The sequence below is a fragment of the Numida meleagris genome, chromosome 1, assembly GCF_002078875.1.
Source record: "Numida meleagris isolate 19003 breed g44 Domestic line chromosome 1, NumMel1.0, whole genome shotgun sequence".
In the NCBI taxonomy this organism is placed as follows: domain Eukaryota; kingdom Metazoa; phylum Chordata; class Aves; order Galliformes; family Numididae; genus Numida; species Numida meleagris.
This window is the reverse complement of record NC_034409.1, coordinates 90,589,450-90,608,058: the sequence shown is the minus strand read 5'-3', so window position 1 is coordinate 90,608,058 and position 18,609 is coordinate 90,589,450. Positions and strand designations below refer to the sequence as shown.

At 41.8% G+C, this 18,609-nt stretch overlaps 1 protein-coding gene across 1 annotated transcript in view; it reads left to right on the top strand.

Moving 5' to 3' along the window:
• HTR1F (5-hydroxytryptamine receptor 1F) overlaps positions 7,179-18,609 on the top strand; it is a 114,712-nt gene continuing 103,281 nt past the window's right edge. The window contains exon 1 of the mRNA XM_021402721.1: positions 7,179-7,302. The gene's annotated coding sequence lies outside the window, so the exon portion shown is untranslated. The remainder of the gene's footprint in view (positions 7,303-18,609) is intronic.

The window sequence follows — 18,609 nt, the reverse complement described above, 5'->3', positions numbered from 1 at the left end:
TCCTTGCATGTACTCCTTCCCAAGGATTTTAAAATGTTGTATGTGAACTTGATTGAATGAAGGCACAGCTTCCTAGAACTGATAATATAGAAGGGAAGTTCTTTCTCATCTCATGTAGCTGGAAATTTCCTTTCCTCTATTCTCCATAGCATTCTTATCCCCATATAATATATTGTATATTATTAAACTCTATTATTAATACTGTGCTTTTAACGTTCATTTTATAAAAAAAGTAGCCAAAGTTTTTAGCTAAATGTGGATGAGCATCAAGAGGTGAGAAAGGCCAAGACTGGAAGAAGTGATTGTCACTTACCAATGGTATCTGCAGCCCTTGCAAAGTGGATCCTTTGTCTTTGGTCAAAGCTTCCAAGAGAAACTTTAATAGAAATAATTCCAAACGAAAAAAAATATCAGGAAGACTGAAAGTAAATAAAAATAAGAAAAGGTGGTGTGTTAAACAACAAAAATCAAAGAAACAGAGAAATTATATAACATGGCAGGAAAATAAAATCAACCCTATAAACGTACAGAAGAGAAACAGATTAGAGAAAAGGCGATGTCTGGAGAAATTAGGAGAAAGAAGAGTAAAGTGGACCACTTAGTCCACATCCCTTTCTTCAACTAAAATTGCTTTAGGTTCTGTTGAAGTGGAATTAAATATATTTTTCCTCAACTCAGTGCTAGCAATGCCTCTTCCCTCTGTTACTGGCATTTTGGCACATATTTAAGTAGACACTATACTTTTCTTTTGCCATTTTCAGAAGTTATCGCAATGCCACTGAGGTTTTTTGTGTTTTTTTTTTAAATCAACATTGACACATTTCTACAAGTACTACTGACAGCAGTAGTTCTCATGATCAGTATTTGTGAAGGGCATTTCTCTTCGGGGGAAAAGGAGATACTCCTTTTTATCATTCCCGAGCTGAGTACTGAAGTTCCTATTTATATTATATGTTTTATACCCTACAGGAAGCTTTTTATCTGGAGGTATCAGATATATTTTAATCACGTTCTGAGTAATGACACTATTGCCTATGTAGCTGTAAGCATACTGTGTACCATTTCACCCTCCAATTAGCGTTTTTTCCTTTGGCTTATTAAACTTGTAGATTTCCAGTTACGTACCGCTCTGATACTTGTCTGTGTGTATGTGCAAGCATGATCACAGCAGCTGGCAGAACAGCAGCAGCCAGCCAAGTAGAAAATACAATTTCCAGCAGATAAAAATATACATTCCTAGAGACAACAATCTGCCCAGTCTGATAAATGTAGGTACCTAGTAATTTAGCAGGGAAAACGATCAAGATTTCTCAAGTGGCTCTCAGCTAAAGATTCCCTCAGACCCTTACGTTCTTTGTTATGAGTGAGAATAGATTCAGTACTTGCTAAGAAATGACAAATCTACCTAATCTCCTAGGCAGCTCTCAGTTCAGATAAAGAAATCTATCATATAGTCTCTAGGCTTTAGAAAAAAAAAGTGAAATGTGGAGGACATCCTCACTTCTGAAGGAAAGAGGAAAGCGTATGGATTTTTCTGGCTTCTGTAGCTCTCACTACATGAACATACACATTGATATATGTTGGCTTGAAGGATTCCTCTAAAAAACAGTGAACAATTGGAATGGAAGCTACTAAATCTAAGAGAGATTAAACTTCTCCTAGATATAATCTAGTTGTAAATCAGGGCATCAGCATCCAGGAAGCCTTGGTTTCTCTCTCAACTATACGTCAGGTTCAGTTTTCATGCTCAGGAAACTCTGTAATTAATTGTCTTATTAACACTACGTTTCATGTTTTCTTTCTGTGTAACTTGCCACTTTGATCCTTTTTTACTGTACCTCACGAGCCAACGTTCATGCTTTTTAAAGTCTCAGTCAATTTCTCGTTCCTCAGTTACACACTACTGTATATAGAATCATTAAGGTTGGAAGAGACCACTAAGATCACTCAGTCCAGTCACCAACCCACCACCACGCCACTAACCATGTCCCTCAGTGCCACATCCACATGGTTCTGAAACATCCCCAGGCAGCCTGTGCCAATGCCCAAACTTCTTTTTCTCCCTCTCTTCATAGAAGTTTCACCTTCTCCCTGTCCCAAGAGGGAGTCTTGTCCTTTCTGTTTTTCCTTGGAGATGAATAACTCACCAAGACCCGCCTCATACACCGCACTAAAGCTGCTTTGGAGTGTGTTTGCTCTTTATCCAATAGCAGAATGTGATGAGAGCAGGTATAAATACGTCAAGTGTAAGTACTGTTTACAGAGGGTAAACATTTTCACATTTTCTCCTCCCTGGATACACAGCAATGAGATATATGCATTTCATTAAGCAAAGATAATCAGATGTTTTCCTAAGTAGCAATCTTCATTCGCACTTAATAGTCAGACTTTAAGGGAGGTGAGAGTGCTTTAATTAAAGGTTGCAAACAAATGGCCTGATTTTGAGAGATGCAGAGCACCTGGTACTGCAAACCACAAACAGTCTGTCACCGTTCCTGCTGACCTGCCCCACCGACCCTCATTAAGGGCACAGCACGGCAGCAGTTATGCAAGGCAGAGTCAGAGGCTAAATTCCTTGCTCTCTAGACACGGTGATATAAATAAAAACACCATAACCCTTGTCATCTGAAGTTAGTCAGACATTCTCAGGTCATATTTTATCCCAAACTTGTGGGTATTTATAGTGAAACAGAAAGGGCAAGGACCGTGAGCCATCAGTCCCATGGTCACCCTGGGACTTGGCTACAGCTCCCAAAGATGATTGATGCCAATCACTGGCAGCTGCACTGCAGGTTCAGTATGGATCTTCTTGCTTCTCTTGTTCACCCAGCCACATGCTGAGCCTGCTCTGAGGAGTCTGTTCTCCAGCTGGGCCTGCTCTGGATCTCCATGTTATCCTCAACTGGTGTCCTCTCACACCACATAAACCAGGATATATGCAGTCTGCTAGAGCTCTTCTAAGAGCAGAGCAGAAAGGCACTCATATCCTCTGTGATGCTGGGTTGCTGCCCTGGTAAGTGCCTCACCCAGGGAGGTTCTTCTCCAAGGCAGTGTAGCCCTAAAGACTGAGCAGTGGCTTTTCTACTTGCCTTTCATAAACACAGAGGAAAGAAACCTCTTCTGGCAGCCCTACCTGCCATATTCATCTCTCACATCAGGTTAAGCTGTGTTTTTTTGCTTGATGCCTTTGGAGGTTACATCTGAGCAAACAGGATCATGGCCTGTCTACTGTCTCCAGAGAGCACTCACTGACTCTCCTACGTATCACGCTGGCTTAAGGCCAACAGGCAATACTGGGACAGTGCTGCACAGGTAAGGTGACAGCCAAAGCAGCAAACACCCAGCTACAGCACATAGCATCTCATTAGAACATGCTGTCAGTTTCCACAGTGGGGTTCAGCCCATGCTGTCCTCTGCACTCACCTCAGACTGTGAGGCCTGTGGATCCAATCCAGGCAGAAAGGAAGGCAGGCAGCAAACTCCAGCCACTAGGCCGACATCAGTGAGTGGGAAAGAGTGATGAAGAAAGGAACAACTAAGGCTTTTTAATGTCCATAGTAAGAAGCATCCCAAAAAGAAACAGGGGCTGCAAGCAACGGAATCCCTCACAGGAGAAGAAAATTCTGTATCCCAAACTCACCCTGCTCTTGCCTCACAGCCCAGCACGTTATCACTCACCACAATTCCATCTTCCCAAGCTTTGCATGCACTGTGGGACAGTCCTGCAGACAAACACCAAGAAAGGCTGCCTTCTGAAGTGGTAGGCAACTGTGACTCATGCCAATCTTCCATACCCTTACTGATATCATCAGATCCAGATTTTCCAATTTAAAGTAGTTTGTGGAGAGTTTATGGTAAAATGGACAGAAGCACCCAATGGAATTTCCCTGGCCATAGACACGCATGGAGATCTGTCTCAGAACAAATGTTTGAGATGATGGTGGCTTGTGGCTCTGTTAGATAAAGGAAGAAGCTGGTCCCCCAGGGGTCAGTACTGGGGCCTGTCCTGTTCAATATCTTTATTGATGATCTGGATGAGGGCATCGAGTGCACCCTCAGTAAATTTGCAGATAACGCCAAGCTGGCAGGAAGTGTTGATCTGCCAGGGGGTAGAAAGGCCCTACAGAGGGATCTGGACAGGCTGGATCACTGGGCTGGGGCCAGTGGGATGAAGTTCAACAAGACCAAGTGCCGGGTCCTGCACTTTGGCCACAGCAACCCTAGGCAACAGTACAGGCTTGGAGAAGATTGGCTGGAAGACTGTGTGGAGGAAACGGACCCGGAGGTATTGGTCGATGCTAGGCTGAACACGAGCCAGCAGTGTGCCTAGGTAGCCAAGAAGGCCAATGGCATCCTGACTTGTATCAGAAATAGTGTTGCCAGTAGGAGTAGGGAAGCAATTGTCCCTCTGTACTCAGCACTGGTGAGGCTGCATCTTGAGTACTGTGTTCAGTTTTGGGCCCTTCACTGCAAGAAAGTCATGGAAGCCCTGGAGTGTGTTCAGAGAAGGGCATGACTGAAACATGTGCAGTGATGGCACAAAACTCATCAGTACTCTGCATATACTGTCCAGACACCATGCCAACGTATTAATTGTTTATTTTTAAACATTCAGACAATCTTTTATTAGTAGTAGTAGTACTGTTTGTGCTGTCATAGTGTCTTGGAGCCTGAGTTCAGGATTACGACTTTAATGAGACAGGTACCATGGAACTCAGAACAAAAAACTGTCTCCAAAGACTTGAGATCTAAGTTTGTAAGCATAGGCCTTCCTCCCCTTAGTAACTGCAATGACCCTTAATGCAGCTATTACCTGATCATTGGCCTGCAGATTTTTCAAGTACGGGGGTTTAAATAGTTGTATGTCATCTAATGAAAATATCAGTTAAGATAAGAAGAAAATTGCCAGAGCTGTTCAACATTCAGTTTGAACACACAAGAAGAGAAAACAAACAAACAAAAACAAAACAGAAGTTTAAGCCAAACAAGAAGTACATTGTATAAGTCCATTGGCTAGCTCTGCCGTAGAACAGCTTGCTGGAGGGACATTGTGAATACTAACATAATAAATGTGTTCACAAAGGGAGTAGTGCCTACGCTTCATCAGGACAAGTGAGTGTACCAGGACAAGGCTGCCCAGGTCACATACTTTTCTCCAACCTGCAACCCGATTTCTCCTGAGAGGAGATAATGGACTTTGAACATCTTCCTCTCTGACCAAGTGTGACTGCTCCTATGTAAAACAACACAACAGAAAATATACTCTCAGAAATAAGCCTTACATTGCTACCTGTTATAACGAAAAGAGAAAAGCCCTTTCTTGCTACCATCAAAGCTATTGCAGTGAGACACAGCAGCTGGCTAAGATGCCAGTGTGCTGGCCAGGGGCAGCTGTGCTCAAAAAGTGCAATCTGAAGCTGGGCCATGTTTTAAAACCAAAAGAACACACAAAGCACAAAGTAGCAACAAGCGGTTCCCAAGTGTGTTGTGAGCATCACACCACAGGAAGCAAGAGGCCCTAAGGAGGTATTTGAAGAAGGAGCTGGAGAGATTACTTGCTCACACTGTGACAACCAATGCCCTGGCACACTGTTTTGGGAATTACTGGAGAATTTCTGCCACTATCAATGTCACTCAAGCCCTTTTCCCTTGGACAAAATCTTTTTAAAGGTTTATAGGCACTGCAGAAAAATCATATCCGAAATCGTCTGTTCTAGAGAGACACTTCCACATCCCCCACTAGGCTCTCTGTAATGGCATCAATTTAAGTACAGAAGCAGACCACAGTGTGAACGCAGATTAATAATAAACAGTCAGCTCCTACTCACCGAGAGCAATGGACAGAGCAAGACCATTCTGTTTAACCTCTTTTATTGCTAAGGTCACTTGTATAATTAAAACTTTATTCATTAAATCAAAACTCAGCAGGAGATGCACTCAATTGGTGGCTGAGGGAGAAGACTTTATTCAGTAGAGCCGTAACTTCCAAAAGATAAAACTGCATTCAGCTCATGTAAAGCTGGAACTTTAGAAGCTTGCAGAAAGACAAGCCCTGAGCAGCCACCACAGGTGCTGTCAGATGCCAAATGACCCAGGGCAACTGCCTCTAGAGAGACTGGTGGAACTACAGACGGGCCATGGGATGCAGGAAGGTGTTAGAGTTGTTATCTACACAGGTGTTCTGGTGCAGGGGGTTGGTTCCCTCAAAATACATTTCTGGTTTGCTTCAAAAATAAATACTTGTGTAAACAGAGATCCAAGCAAACAGCAAACCTCATGAGATGATGAAAGGATACATAGAATTTACTTAGTACCAAAATAAAACAACGTCCATGAGGAAAGTCAATTGCACACAATGTAAGAGGAGCAGAAAGCTGTACTTGCAGATAGTGTGTCCACGCTGTGCTCAGCCTCCTCGGATGCTGGGCTAGGAGCAACCACAGAAACGTGTTGCACATGCAGGCCCAGCACTGAGTGCCAGGGAGGCAGAGGGAAGGCACCAAACAGATGCACAACTGCTGGTAGGTGCTGCAGGGCACGGGACTCAGCCCAGGGATAGCAGCTGGGTACCTCGGGTCATGCTGAGGAGTGGCAAAGTACTGGCCACTTCCAGATCTCCTGGTCCAGACACGCCACTTTGCCAGATGGTATGCAGCCGCTGCAGGGAGCCGAGCACACACTCCACCTCAGCACCGCATCACACACAGCCTGGTCATAATATCTGGGAGGAGGACAGCAGCACTTCGGAGGATCCAAAATCCCGCGGCAGATGAGAGATTGATACAGACTTCCCACCCACTGCTTCGGCACAAGGCGGAGACTGAAAAGACGGCGGAGTCTGAAAAGACGGCGAACACGCAGCATCTCTTCCACCCAGCGCCGGATACCCGGGGCCCACGCGGGGACGCTCGCCGTGTCCGGCTCAGCCCGTGGGCAGCCCCCGGGGGCCGCGGTGGAGACGCTCCGCGCCGCCTCTGGTGCCCACCCCTCCGCTCCGCCCGGCGCGCAAGTTGCGCGGAGCCGCAGCCGCCACCGCCGCCACCTCCCTGCGGGAGCAAAGCCGGCGGAGTTTGCCCGGCCGGCGGGTGCCTCCCCTTCCTTCCCCTCCTAGCGGGTTTTATTTTTTTCTCTTATCTTTTTTTTTTTTTAATTTTCCTTTTTTTTTTTTTGGAGGGGGAGCCGTGGCTGCTGCTTTGCGCTCCGCAGCGTGGACGCGTACAGACCGGTCCTCGGGGAAACAGCTCCCGGCGCTCCCACAAAAACTCCAACCCAAACAAAACACCCACTTGGATAATTAAAACGGTAAATCCTGCTAACTTTTCATTATCTTGCTTGCTGTGTGCTTATATCTGGAGAGGTTTATGGCTTATCTGGCTTCTTTCCATCATCCTTTGGTTTTCGTTAATTAGCTTCTCTGGTGCTGCTGCTGGAGAACTTGAAATATTGGGGCTTCAGACAGAGCAGGACACCGCTTCTGCTTTATCCTAAAGTTGGATTGAGGAATGAAAACCTTCCTAGATCATACCAGCCTTGTAAATGTGTTTACTTGTTTTATTAACCTGAATGTAGATGAGATTTCGTGTGGCGGCATCTCTTTGAGTTTGCTTTTCCTTAGCTTAATTTTTGCTGGTGCTATCTATACAGCATAGATATGTGTATGCTGTGCACATGCAATGGGGTATGCTGACTGACTGTGGATGCTGGTGCTCACATCTGAAAATCCAAGCAGGCTTTGAATCCTTTCAGTTTATAATGTTAACAAGTGAACACACATCTGTTTTCATCTTAATTCCACTTGTGGATGCTGACAAAACAAGGTCACCTCAAACTAAACAAGTGATATTTCTCAGCCTTGCAATTACTTAAGCGATAGAAACCTGCACAATCGGTACAATTTGTATAGCTTAATTTGGCAGGCTTTTGTTTGAGAGATTATTAATTCTATACAGTCACTGTAATAGTTGGATGCTTGATGGCACTGGGCGACCCTCGGCTTTCTGCACATTATGAAAATCAACTTTAGGAGATCATATTTCTTTGCTTTGTTAGTATCATTTCACATGCATTTATGCTTTCAACTATTAGCTATTTTGTTCTTGGAATAGTAACCCAGCAGATGTTTACATGAGGAAAATAGAAATGAGAAGTTATTTAAAAGAAAAGTTGCATATACATGGAGAAAACACTCCCTTATTCCCATAAAATAAGGGAAAATATGAGTGAGTATCAGCTGTATAGCTGCTAAATATGACAGACCTGTACTTGAATCCACAATGTGAGCTAAACTTCCAAGTTTTACTCTGAAAAAAAAAGCATATATTAGTGTAGACTCTGTAGCTCTTCACTGATTCTGTTTCTTTCCCTTCTGAAAAGTTAAGTCGTTCGTGTATTTAACTGCATTCTTGTACATACATATGTATACACTACTGCATGAGCACGCATACCAACTTGAGAATGGCCAAGCACAGGACTTGTGATTCCAGTTTTCAAGCCACAGAGGTCTGCCAGCAATGGTGAGGAAAGACAGGAGAGATTTACAACACTGAACTTGGCCATATATTTTAGGGACCTTAGCTTGGAGATAGGTTGCAGTAGTCAAAGAAGAGAAAGAGGATCCCACATGCCCTTCAGTGTGCCTAACACTGGCTTCTGCTCCAAACAGGTGCTCACTGTGTTTACACCTCTGTTTGAATTCATCTTCCAAAAACTTATGTCCATCCATCACTTCTCTTGTTGTTGAGGACAGGAGAGAATATCAATTAAATGTTAATTTCTAAACCTCTAAAGGTTAAGATCTATTGACACAAGAGGCAAATATTTTGCAAGGATTATATTTTTTCACAAACAGGTGCTGCTGTGTGCTGACACCAGACACTGACTTTTCTGCAGTGTTGAGCTGAAAGGGAGTTAGGAATCAGGGAGCTCCTGCAGATAAGAGATGAACATTGAAGTGACTGATCAACAGCGCTCCTCAAAGCATTAGTAACTCCTGGGAACGGTACTGTCTGAACACTGCATTGCTTGTTTTGAGGTGCTGTAAGCATAATGGTACCCCTACCTCTGCCTCTTCACAGTTACCGTTCACAGGCAGGATCGTGTCTTCTTTCTTTGATATGATTTGCTAGGTCTGGCAGAATCACTTTGTCATAAATATTTGAAAGTTTCTTCAATTTAATTGTGAAGGCTGCTTGTAGAGACAAAGAAGGGGCTAAAATGGCAATCAGCTGCAAGTCATTTGGAAATTTTAATACAATAGCAAAAAAAAAAAGATCCTTAGGTAAGTCAGAAATTCTGCTTTCTTAAGGAAAGAATAGTTGGGCTTCTGCTGCTTTAGTTTTTTCCCACAAGTTTTTCTTCTAAAGCTCTTCAGTCAAACCTGCAAATATGCACATCTAGGCTTCCTCCTTACATCCTTCCTTCCCCTCCATAGGCTCCCAATTACCTATTTTTTCATCCAGACAGTAAACAAAAGGGCTAACAGAACAAACTCAGGCAGGAGGCACTCACTGCTTGCAGAGTGACTTTTCAGTACTGAGATTCTTCTTGAGATGCGTTATGGACAAAAAGGGCTCATACTGCACATGACATCTCTCAAATGCTCACAGATTTTTGTGCCAAGTGCACATCTGAGGGTGATATATCACCATTTGAGTGTTTAAGAAGCCACAAGTGATTAAAACTTAGACCTCTTATAACGTACTGATGCACAGCTGTTAGAAGTTACAGCTGAGGATATTGGATTTGAAAGAGTAGCACTTTTTTTTTCTTCCCTAATTTTCTTTAACTTATTCATTTGAAAAAGCCATATGTCCTGGGAGATTCTGTGCCTTGACCCAAGTATTAACCCTTCACCCAGAAACAGTGAAGAAATCTTTGTAGCTTCAGAACGAAAGGGACACTGATTTTATTAACTGAAAATATTTTTTTACCTTTGTCTTTTAAATGACAATCTGTGGGTCAGGTGACCAGAATCCATCTGTGGGTGCCCATTTAACCTGTGAGATAACTGTAGAAACTGTTGGAAGTATACTATAGCATCCTAAGTGAGTAATGTTAGATACATAGTAATAATACAATACATTTTTTACTATTTGATGGGTCGTATCTGTTGGTTTTAATGCATTTTTTAATGTCACATTTTTCCCTGCAGGATTACTCCATAATTTATGATCACAAACAAAGGTTACAGACTCTCTAATTCAAGCTTCAACTGTTATGGCATTTTTATACAAATGCTGATTTACTTTGTCATGGTGTTTAGCAAGAAGGATCAGTCAATGTTATACATTATTCTGCAGCTATTGTATGAAGTGATTCTACCAAAAACGTGTCTGCTGGTTCTATTTTTTTTTTTTTTTTTTTGCAAACTAATTATACATGTGAGGCACAACGTTGCCCTCTGCTACTACATTATGTTTCCAACTGCCATAAAGTCTCCAGTTGTCAGAGTTTCAATACAAGAACAAAAAAAAGTATTTTTTCCAGTTGACGTTGGATGTCCATGGTGAGAAAGGTGGAACAAGGCAGCCACTCCTGGCAGATGGGCAAGTCCTTCAGTACACACACCTTACATTTTAATTAAAATCAGCTAATGTTTCAGAAAATTTTAGGAATGTGTGTGATATATACTTAATTTTGTTACTTTCATAATGCTTCTTTTTATTAAGTAATAATTTAGCAATAGAAGGGAATTGGTGGTCATCTCCTTCACACTTTCTCCTTGTTCTGTTTTCCTTCAGTTCCTGGAGGAAGAAGATGCTTGTGGGAATATAAGAAAAACCACACAGGCAGAGGCATCCTAAGAAACAATAAATTACTTTTGAGTTCCCCTTGCCCATAGTGAAGATGGTCCCTATAGTGGGATGGTATTATAATTTGGGAGGCTTACTCAGACGTGGAAAAGCTATAAAACTGGGTTTGATTCTTATGGCTGTGCACCTCTAAGAATGCATTTGCAGCTTTTCTATCAGGAAAGAGGCATGGAACCTGAGACTGAAGACTGGATAGCCAGCTTTATGTAGCAAGTATGGTTTGTTCTATCATGACGTATCAGCAGCTCAGCACCATAAAAGACCCAACCAAAAGTCTCCCATGCACTAGCTTCATTGACAAATGAGAAAATTTCTGTTACCGACTAGCTGTGATTTTGTCTTTAGAAAAACCACATCAGAATGCCAGCAAATAGCCTCGTTAAATATGTCTAAGCACCATTTTTAATAGTCAGAATGCAAGATGAACTTTGAAAATTTTGTTTTGAGGGGCAAGCAGCCCCAAGCTGAAGATGTGGTTTACCACAGTGAAGAAGTGGACAACTTAATTAGAATTTTGATTATTATTCCCTAGAAATGATCTGTTGCCTTTCGGAGCCTGAATCACTGCGTTCTGTAAGAAACTATTATTCCCCTGCGTTCAGTGACAGTGTGACCATGTCAGGCTTTGAACTGTTTTTTTCAGCCAGTGGTGGAAGATACAAAGATTTGATGGCAAAGCATTCAAACACAAAGTAGCAAGTCGGCTGGCCCACTAGCAGTCACAGCAATTATGCCTTAGGTGCCAAACAACTGAAAAGTCATTCCACACCACAGGGAATGTTGCATTGTATACGTAGCTTATTCTCTCAAGATTATCACTGTGAGGTGCAAACAGGGGCAAAGGTGATCTATCTACCAGTTTGTGAATATATATGTGTAATATATGTTAAATATATGCATATCAATGCAAACACACATACCAACCTCATGGAGGCCAACATCAAACCCATGTGAAGGAGCAAAACTTTACAGCAATTAATGAAGGAACTTTAGGGCTCTGACCTGCAGGAGAAATAGGAAAATAAAGCAGAAATAAGAACTAAGAGAGTCACAGAAAGGTAAGATCCGTTACGTAAATTTAGGACCGACTAAGTGAGAAGGATTGAACTAGCTTACCTAACTCAGAAAAGCTACTGCTTGCTTGTGCAGCAGTAAGAGGTGATTACAATTTGATGGATGTTTTATGAGAAAGCAAAACCAGGAATTCCTCCAAGGGGTACTTTGTGCCTACTGAAGTGTGGTTGCATTTGGCAGTTTCCCCCGGGTTGATGAAAACTTCCCATCTCTGCACCTATAAATCACAAACACAACTATAACAAATTTTAGAAACTTTTGACTTTCAAAACAGAATTTATGAGCTTTAACTACTGTACTTGTAATGCGTAATCAAGTCTGCAGTAACAATTCTGGGCAAACAGATAACAGTCAGAAGCCTCTTCTCTGGGAATAAAAGTTTATTTAAATTAAATTTCACTCCTTTTGCCCACAGTAACACTGACTTCGTATTGCTGTCTGTAGTTAGCTGCTATAGCAGCACAATGATGAGAGTAGAAGAGTTGGCTTGGGCCTTTTCATGGACAGAAATGCCAAAAGATCTCTGCTTATTAATTCCTACTTCTTAAGGAGGACACAATGCTCGGTGAATCACTCAGGATCAGCAGAGTAGCATGACTTCAACATCACATTGCACTTTCTCTCTTCTTTCCAGTCTCACCATATTCCTTTATCTGACAGCAGCTAGATTTCAGGCAGGCCATGTTCTCCTTGTCCTCAGCTGCCTGAGCTTCCTGGTCTTTTGAATTCATGGATTGCTACTGATTGCATTCATAATGAAATGCTTTGACACTGCCCTGACTGAAAAACTTTCTAAGTGGGCAGCAGTAATTACCACAGCTCTTGTTTTTCCTCCGTTTGCGAAACCAATGTGTAGAACACTTGCAGCAGAGTTAATGCAGTATGTAAAAAACAAACATTTTCCAGCTGTACATGCAGATGATTTCTTTGCATCATAACAATATTCCTTAGTCTGTACATACATAGAATTGGGCCATAACTAGATCCTTTGCTGGAGAAGAGTTTATCCTTCCAATGGAAGAAAAGGAAAGCATTCCTATCTTTTCATTTTGCAAAAACACTGTTGATTTAATAGCATTAAATCTCTTCATTTCATTTGTAATATGCATAAGATTACCTATGAAGTTTCACGTTGGAAAATGTTAACTATCTGCACTTATTATCTTATCCTTAGATTTGTGTTAGATTATGAAAGATCAGCATGGCTTAGCCAAGCTACTCTATTAGGTTGTGATGAAGGACCCCACAGAGTACAAATTTCCTAGCTCACTATGGTGCCTATGGCTCTGAGCCATGGAATAGAAATGGGTATTCTTGAAATCAAAAGAGATAAAATTGAAATGGAGAGGACTCGTATCAAACAGAGAAGTTTACTATCAAAATATGATCTCTGGGAGAGATTTCAGTCTGTGGTCTGTCTCGTCCACTAGAGAACATAAGCAGATTTGGACCACATGCAGTATTGTTCAGAGATACATCTTGGTCAGTTGTAGTATTTCCCTCCAGGAGGCGTTATATGAAATCCTGGTAGCTACAGGACAAGCTTCTCACACTGCCACAGACGCAAAGCCATAAATGTGGTTTAGGTGAAAATATTAGAAGGAGTGAGTACCATTGGCTGGAAAACTTTAATTAGAAAATATGTCTTATGTCATTATTACAACTACCATCCAGATGCATGTTGTGCAGGAGACTCTCCTGGGTGTCATTTAATGCTTTAATTAATAGTTCAGTATAGTTCACTCACTTTGTGAGTGTGCAGGTGATACCATCTTGAGGGAAAATGCAAATAAGTTGAACAATTCAGTTAGACTTCAAGGTTGTTTTAAGAAATGTATCTCAACAGAATAAGTATCAGGAACACTCTTAGGCATGAACAACCAAGCGTGCAAACAGATCAGGAAGGACTGAATGGTCAGAGGTGTACATGCCAACATACGTCAACTACATCACAGAATTTATTCATGTCCAGATGATGTAACCGGCAGATTGTTTTTGAAGGACTGCAACATGACCATTCACATCCTGTGTCTGGACATGTGAGGAAAAGCGAGAGGCTTCTCTGCCAGGCGAGGAATTTGGGGAGCCAAAGTGACCCCAGCATGGGCACTGCCTCATGGACAGGCACAGCCCGTGGGGTCTGAGCAGGGCAGACAGAGCCGCACACAGGTGATGGGGCCGACTGACAACCCAGGCATGGTGAGGGGATGAACCAGGGCCACCTGGGGAGGGTAGCCAGGAGCAGATGGTGACAGTGATGTTTTTCAGTGACACTGAAAAAATCCAAACATACCAGATAAAACAAGCAAATAACATAATTATCCACTCAAGAAAACAGGAAATTCACTCTTTAGAAGTCTAATATCATTTTGGTCTTCGTAAAAGCTGCATTTAAGGCTGCTTATTTCTTTCCTAGGGAAATGACTTATATTCTGTCCTCACTAACACTTGTATCTTCGTAAACAGTACTCTGTATTGGGCCTGCCCAATGTAATGGCATCATTACCATCTCCTCTGCACAAAGAATTTTTACACTAAGGCTATAAATTAAGCTTTCTCACTCTGTCTTTTACTGAAGGCTTTTAATTTTTTTCTTCCAGCCAACTCTCACTCCTCTCAAGGACTGTACTGTGGGACATATTATGAAATTACCTGAAGACTGACAGTTGCCGGTGGCAAAAAAAAGGCCCCTGATGTTTTGGAAATGATGAAATGTGTATTTCCTTTCATCTAGACCAGGGTGGTCGTGTGTGTGTTTTTTCTATTAACATTGTGGGATTTTTTTGTTTTTGAGGGTGCTTTTTTAGTCAATGTTTATGTTTAGAATAAGGAACTACTTTCTATTATGAGTGAGGATCTATGGGTATGCCTACACTGTCACTTCCTTCACTTGTTCTCAAGTCTATTCCTCCTGATCATCCAAACTGCATCAATGCTAGTTTGTTCCTGCACGTGGCTTTGGAGCAAAATCAGCAGTGTCCTCCAAGAAAATAGTCAGGTGTGGATCTGGAAGTGATCTGCTGAGGAGACCATTTCAAATAAGTAAAATAGCTGAGACCATACCCAGATCTTTCTGCCCTACACTGTTTTCTCTAGTCTACTCTTCTCTGTCCTCTAGGGCTCACAATCCCCCATGCCAAATCCACGGACAATGCAACCTATCTCCCCCTTGGAATTATGTTATTATATCTACCATTTGGGGGGGGTAATTCCTCACACAAATTCAGCTATTTTGAACCATAAAACCTCTAAAATAGCAATAACATCACACCTGTTTTAGGTGTGATGCAGTGTGGGCACAGCTGCCCCCACTGCTCTAAATGGAGATTAATGTGTGGGCACAGGCCACACTCCCTCTTGAGCTGGGGAGCAGGGATCCCTCAGCAGTACAGACATCTTTTCCTGTTTAGGTATGCTTGGTTCAGGCTTAAATTTTCTGATCACATTTCAAATTTCTACACTGACCTACAGATACTAAGCTTTCTCCTGAGGAAACTGGATAAGGCTCTTTTCACTAGGACAAGCCAGTTACTCCAAGACTGATGACAAAGAAGCAAGATGAGCAGACTAAGGTGCCTCTGTTAGATTTAGGCACAAAAGTCAGTGGTATTTTGAACCTTCTCTAAAGGTAGATTTCTCCTAAAAAGACCTATTTTGGGATATAATTATTAAGGAAAGACAAGTAAAGAAGGCTTAAGACTAGTCTGCCTCTGGCTGCAGCTGCCGTTATGTAGTGGGCTCTCCAGATCCCTAAGTAAAAGCAAAGAATGGGAGCTTTCCTAAAGTGGAAGCTTTTTCTGGAAAATGAATTGTGCTCTTCAGTAAAGCAGTTACACAGTCCCTAGTGAACAACAGCCTGAGCTGTCTGTACACGATATTGTGACAGAATTTGACATTCGTTGTGGAATTCTCAATCCTTTGTAGCTACCTAAAAACTAAATGTCTCATCTTCACTTACTTATGTGATCTTTAATCAGTGGCTCTGTGTGTATATTTCGTTTAAGATGACCTATTAAGCTGTCATCCACCGTAGCTGTTTGACCTATAACAGATAACACCATCAGGAGAAACAAATGCTAAAATGGAAACCAGCTTTACTTGCTAGTTAACATTTCTAAAGGTTGCGGAGTGGCAAACACAAACTCACACAGAGTGCACATTGACCATGATGGCACTCCTTAATGATCTCTTTTTAGTGCACTTTTGTTTCATTTCCCTACTCTCATCTAACAAGTTTCCCGTTCTTTAGCTTCATCCTTGATCTTGTACTGAAACTATTTACTGGCTCTACTGGCAGCTTCCTAGGCTAAAGTTACACATCTCTTGTTATTTATAACTATATCTAAGAAACAAGCAGATCAGATTTTAAAGAAGGCTCCAGGAAGAGCTCATTGCGGCCTTCCAGACCTTGAAGAGAGCTTATAAGAAGAAGGGAGAGCGACATTTTACATGGTCTGAAAGTGATAGGACAAGGGGGAATGTCTTCAAACTAAAAGAGAGGAGATTTAGGTTAGATGTTAAGAAGAAATTCTTTACTCAGAGGGCAGTGAGGCACTGGCACAGGCTGCCTGGAGAAGCTGTGGATGCCCCATCCCTGGAGGTATTCAAGGCCGAGTTGGATGGGGCCCTGGGCAGCCTGAGCTGGTGGGGGGCAGCCCTGCCCACGGCAGGAGGTTGGGAATGAATGATCCTTAAGGTCCCTTCCAATCCAAGTTGCTCTATGATTCTGTGATCATGTTTAGTCATTTTAGTCACTTCAAAGTACTGAATCACTACAGCAGAACAAAAGCAAAAACAGGGTGCATAGATAGACTGAAACTTCATCTGGTTTTAATATAAAAGTACCAGAAAAATATGAATGAGGAAAACCAGGTATTAGACAGTAATATTCACTGTTTTGGTTTTTTTCAAAGACATTATCCTTCCAAATCAGTTGCTGTCTCAATGGAGCATATCACTAGTTACCTGAGAGATTTCTGTCTATAGCATAATGTTTAATTTCAGAAAAACAGTCATTAATTTCTAATTTTAAGTTAGGGGAAAAAAGTTAGGAAAAAACATATCAATCATTAATGACAACTAGCTGAAATTCTGAATGTAGCAATAACTCATTCTTTAAAAACAGAAGAGGAAAATACATCTTGCAGATTTTCAGGGCTATATAGCACAACATCCTGCTGTGAGCAGTACTTCTGAATCTTTAAACACAATTTCTTCCTTGGGTACTGGTGGGGAAGGGGGAGAAAGCAGAAGGAAACAGTTAGGTTGTGAAGTCAAAGAAGGTAAGAAAGAAGAGTCGGAGAAGCTGTCACTCACACAAGCAACACTCAAACCCAGTTAACTAGGTAACAGAATTTTGCTGAGGTACAAAATACAAAATGTGCAATGACTCTTAAAAATTGAAAAATAAAGATCTTAACTAAGGGATGCTAAACTGAAGAGTAGAACTATGCTGTTTTGGAAACACATTCTGCCACCCCCTTCCACATTAAAACATTTCTTGCCTGATAGTAAATTTTGTCCATTTTTTTCTTGGTAGTTAGTAGCAGTGTTCATGTATCCAGGCAGAGGCAAAGATCACTCCTGTATCTGATGAACTTGATGAGTAGAAACAGATGCAGTGACACTTGTATCAGCATTTCAAGAGAGTTTGACTATCTCTACTGTGAAGCTAGAGTGTGTCTCAGCCCATGGGCAATGGGGAACTGTAGGGCAAGATGATGACATAAGGACATTAACTGAGCTTCTTTAATCATATACATATATATATATATATGTATAACCTTGTTTTTAAACTTGTGTTTTGCCAAATATTCAAAGATCAGGCTTGTGGCCATTAGCTCTGTGTATTTGTGAAGGAGAATTAAAGAGAGGTCACACCAAGTGCAGAAGACACAGAAACATCACTGATGCTGTCTGGATTGGTCACTGGCTTTAATCACAGACAGAGCTGGAAGATGTTATGGTAGCAGACTGCAACGGACAGGGAAATAAGCATCATCCCACTACCTTCTTTGCTTGTGGTGGTGCTCTGTTAAATCAGAATTGCTGCAGTGAGCCAGAGCACAGACAATCAAGGTGAACAGCTGCTGCAAATAGAAGAGGCCTCCAGAAACTGCAAACCCAACACATTATGGCTCTGCCTGAATCATCTCCTCTGTCTGAACCGTTTCCACAGCAGGAGCATCCTAGGCTGTCATCCTTCTAGCAGCTGAATTCATTTCTGCCTTCTTTGCTAAGAAGATTTCACCTGTCTGGGCAAATTCCTTTCAGTTTCTCCCATTTTTTCAGTACAAACAATAAGGCAATTGCATGAAGCACAGTAATAGCAAATAGCTATGTGGCCGCACTACTCTTTAAATATAGCTCTTAAGCTTGAGGAGAAAACAGGGTTTACTTTTCCTTCTTTAATAAAATAGCCAGGCTGTTTTGTACTGTGCAGTACTACAATTTTGACAGGGTACATCTGGGGCTGCAGAAAGTGCTTAGCTTTTGATTTAATCATCTTACTTCAAGCCTGACAATTGGTTTTCAAAAAAAGGCAGACTTCCATTCTTCAAAAATAAATCACGTAGTCTCAGCTGAGTCTCCCAAGGGACGAATGAGTTTCAGCCCAAGCAGGTTTTGGGTTTTGATGTCCATACTGCAGGACTGGAAGTCCATTCTATTATGGAGAAAATAACAGAGTCTGAGCACATGTACATACAGCTGTCAGACACAAGGA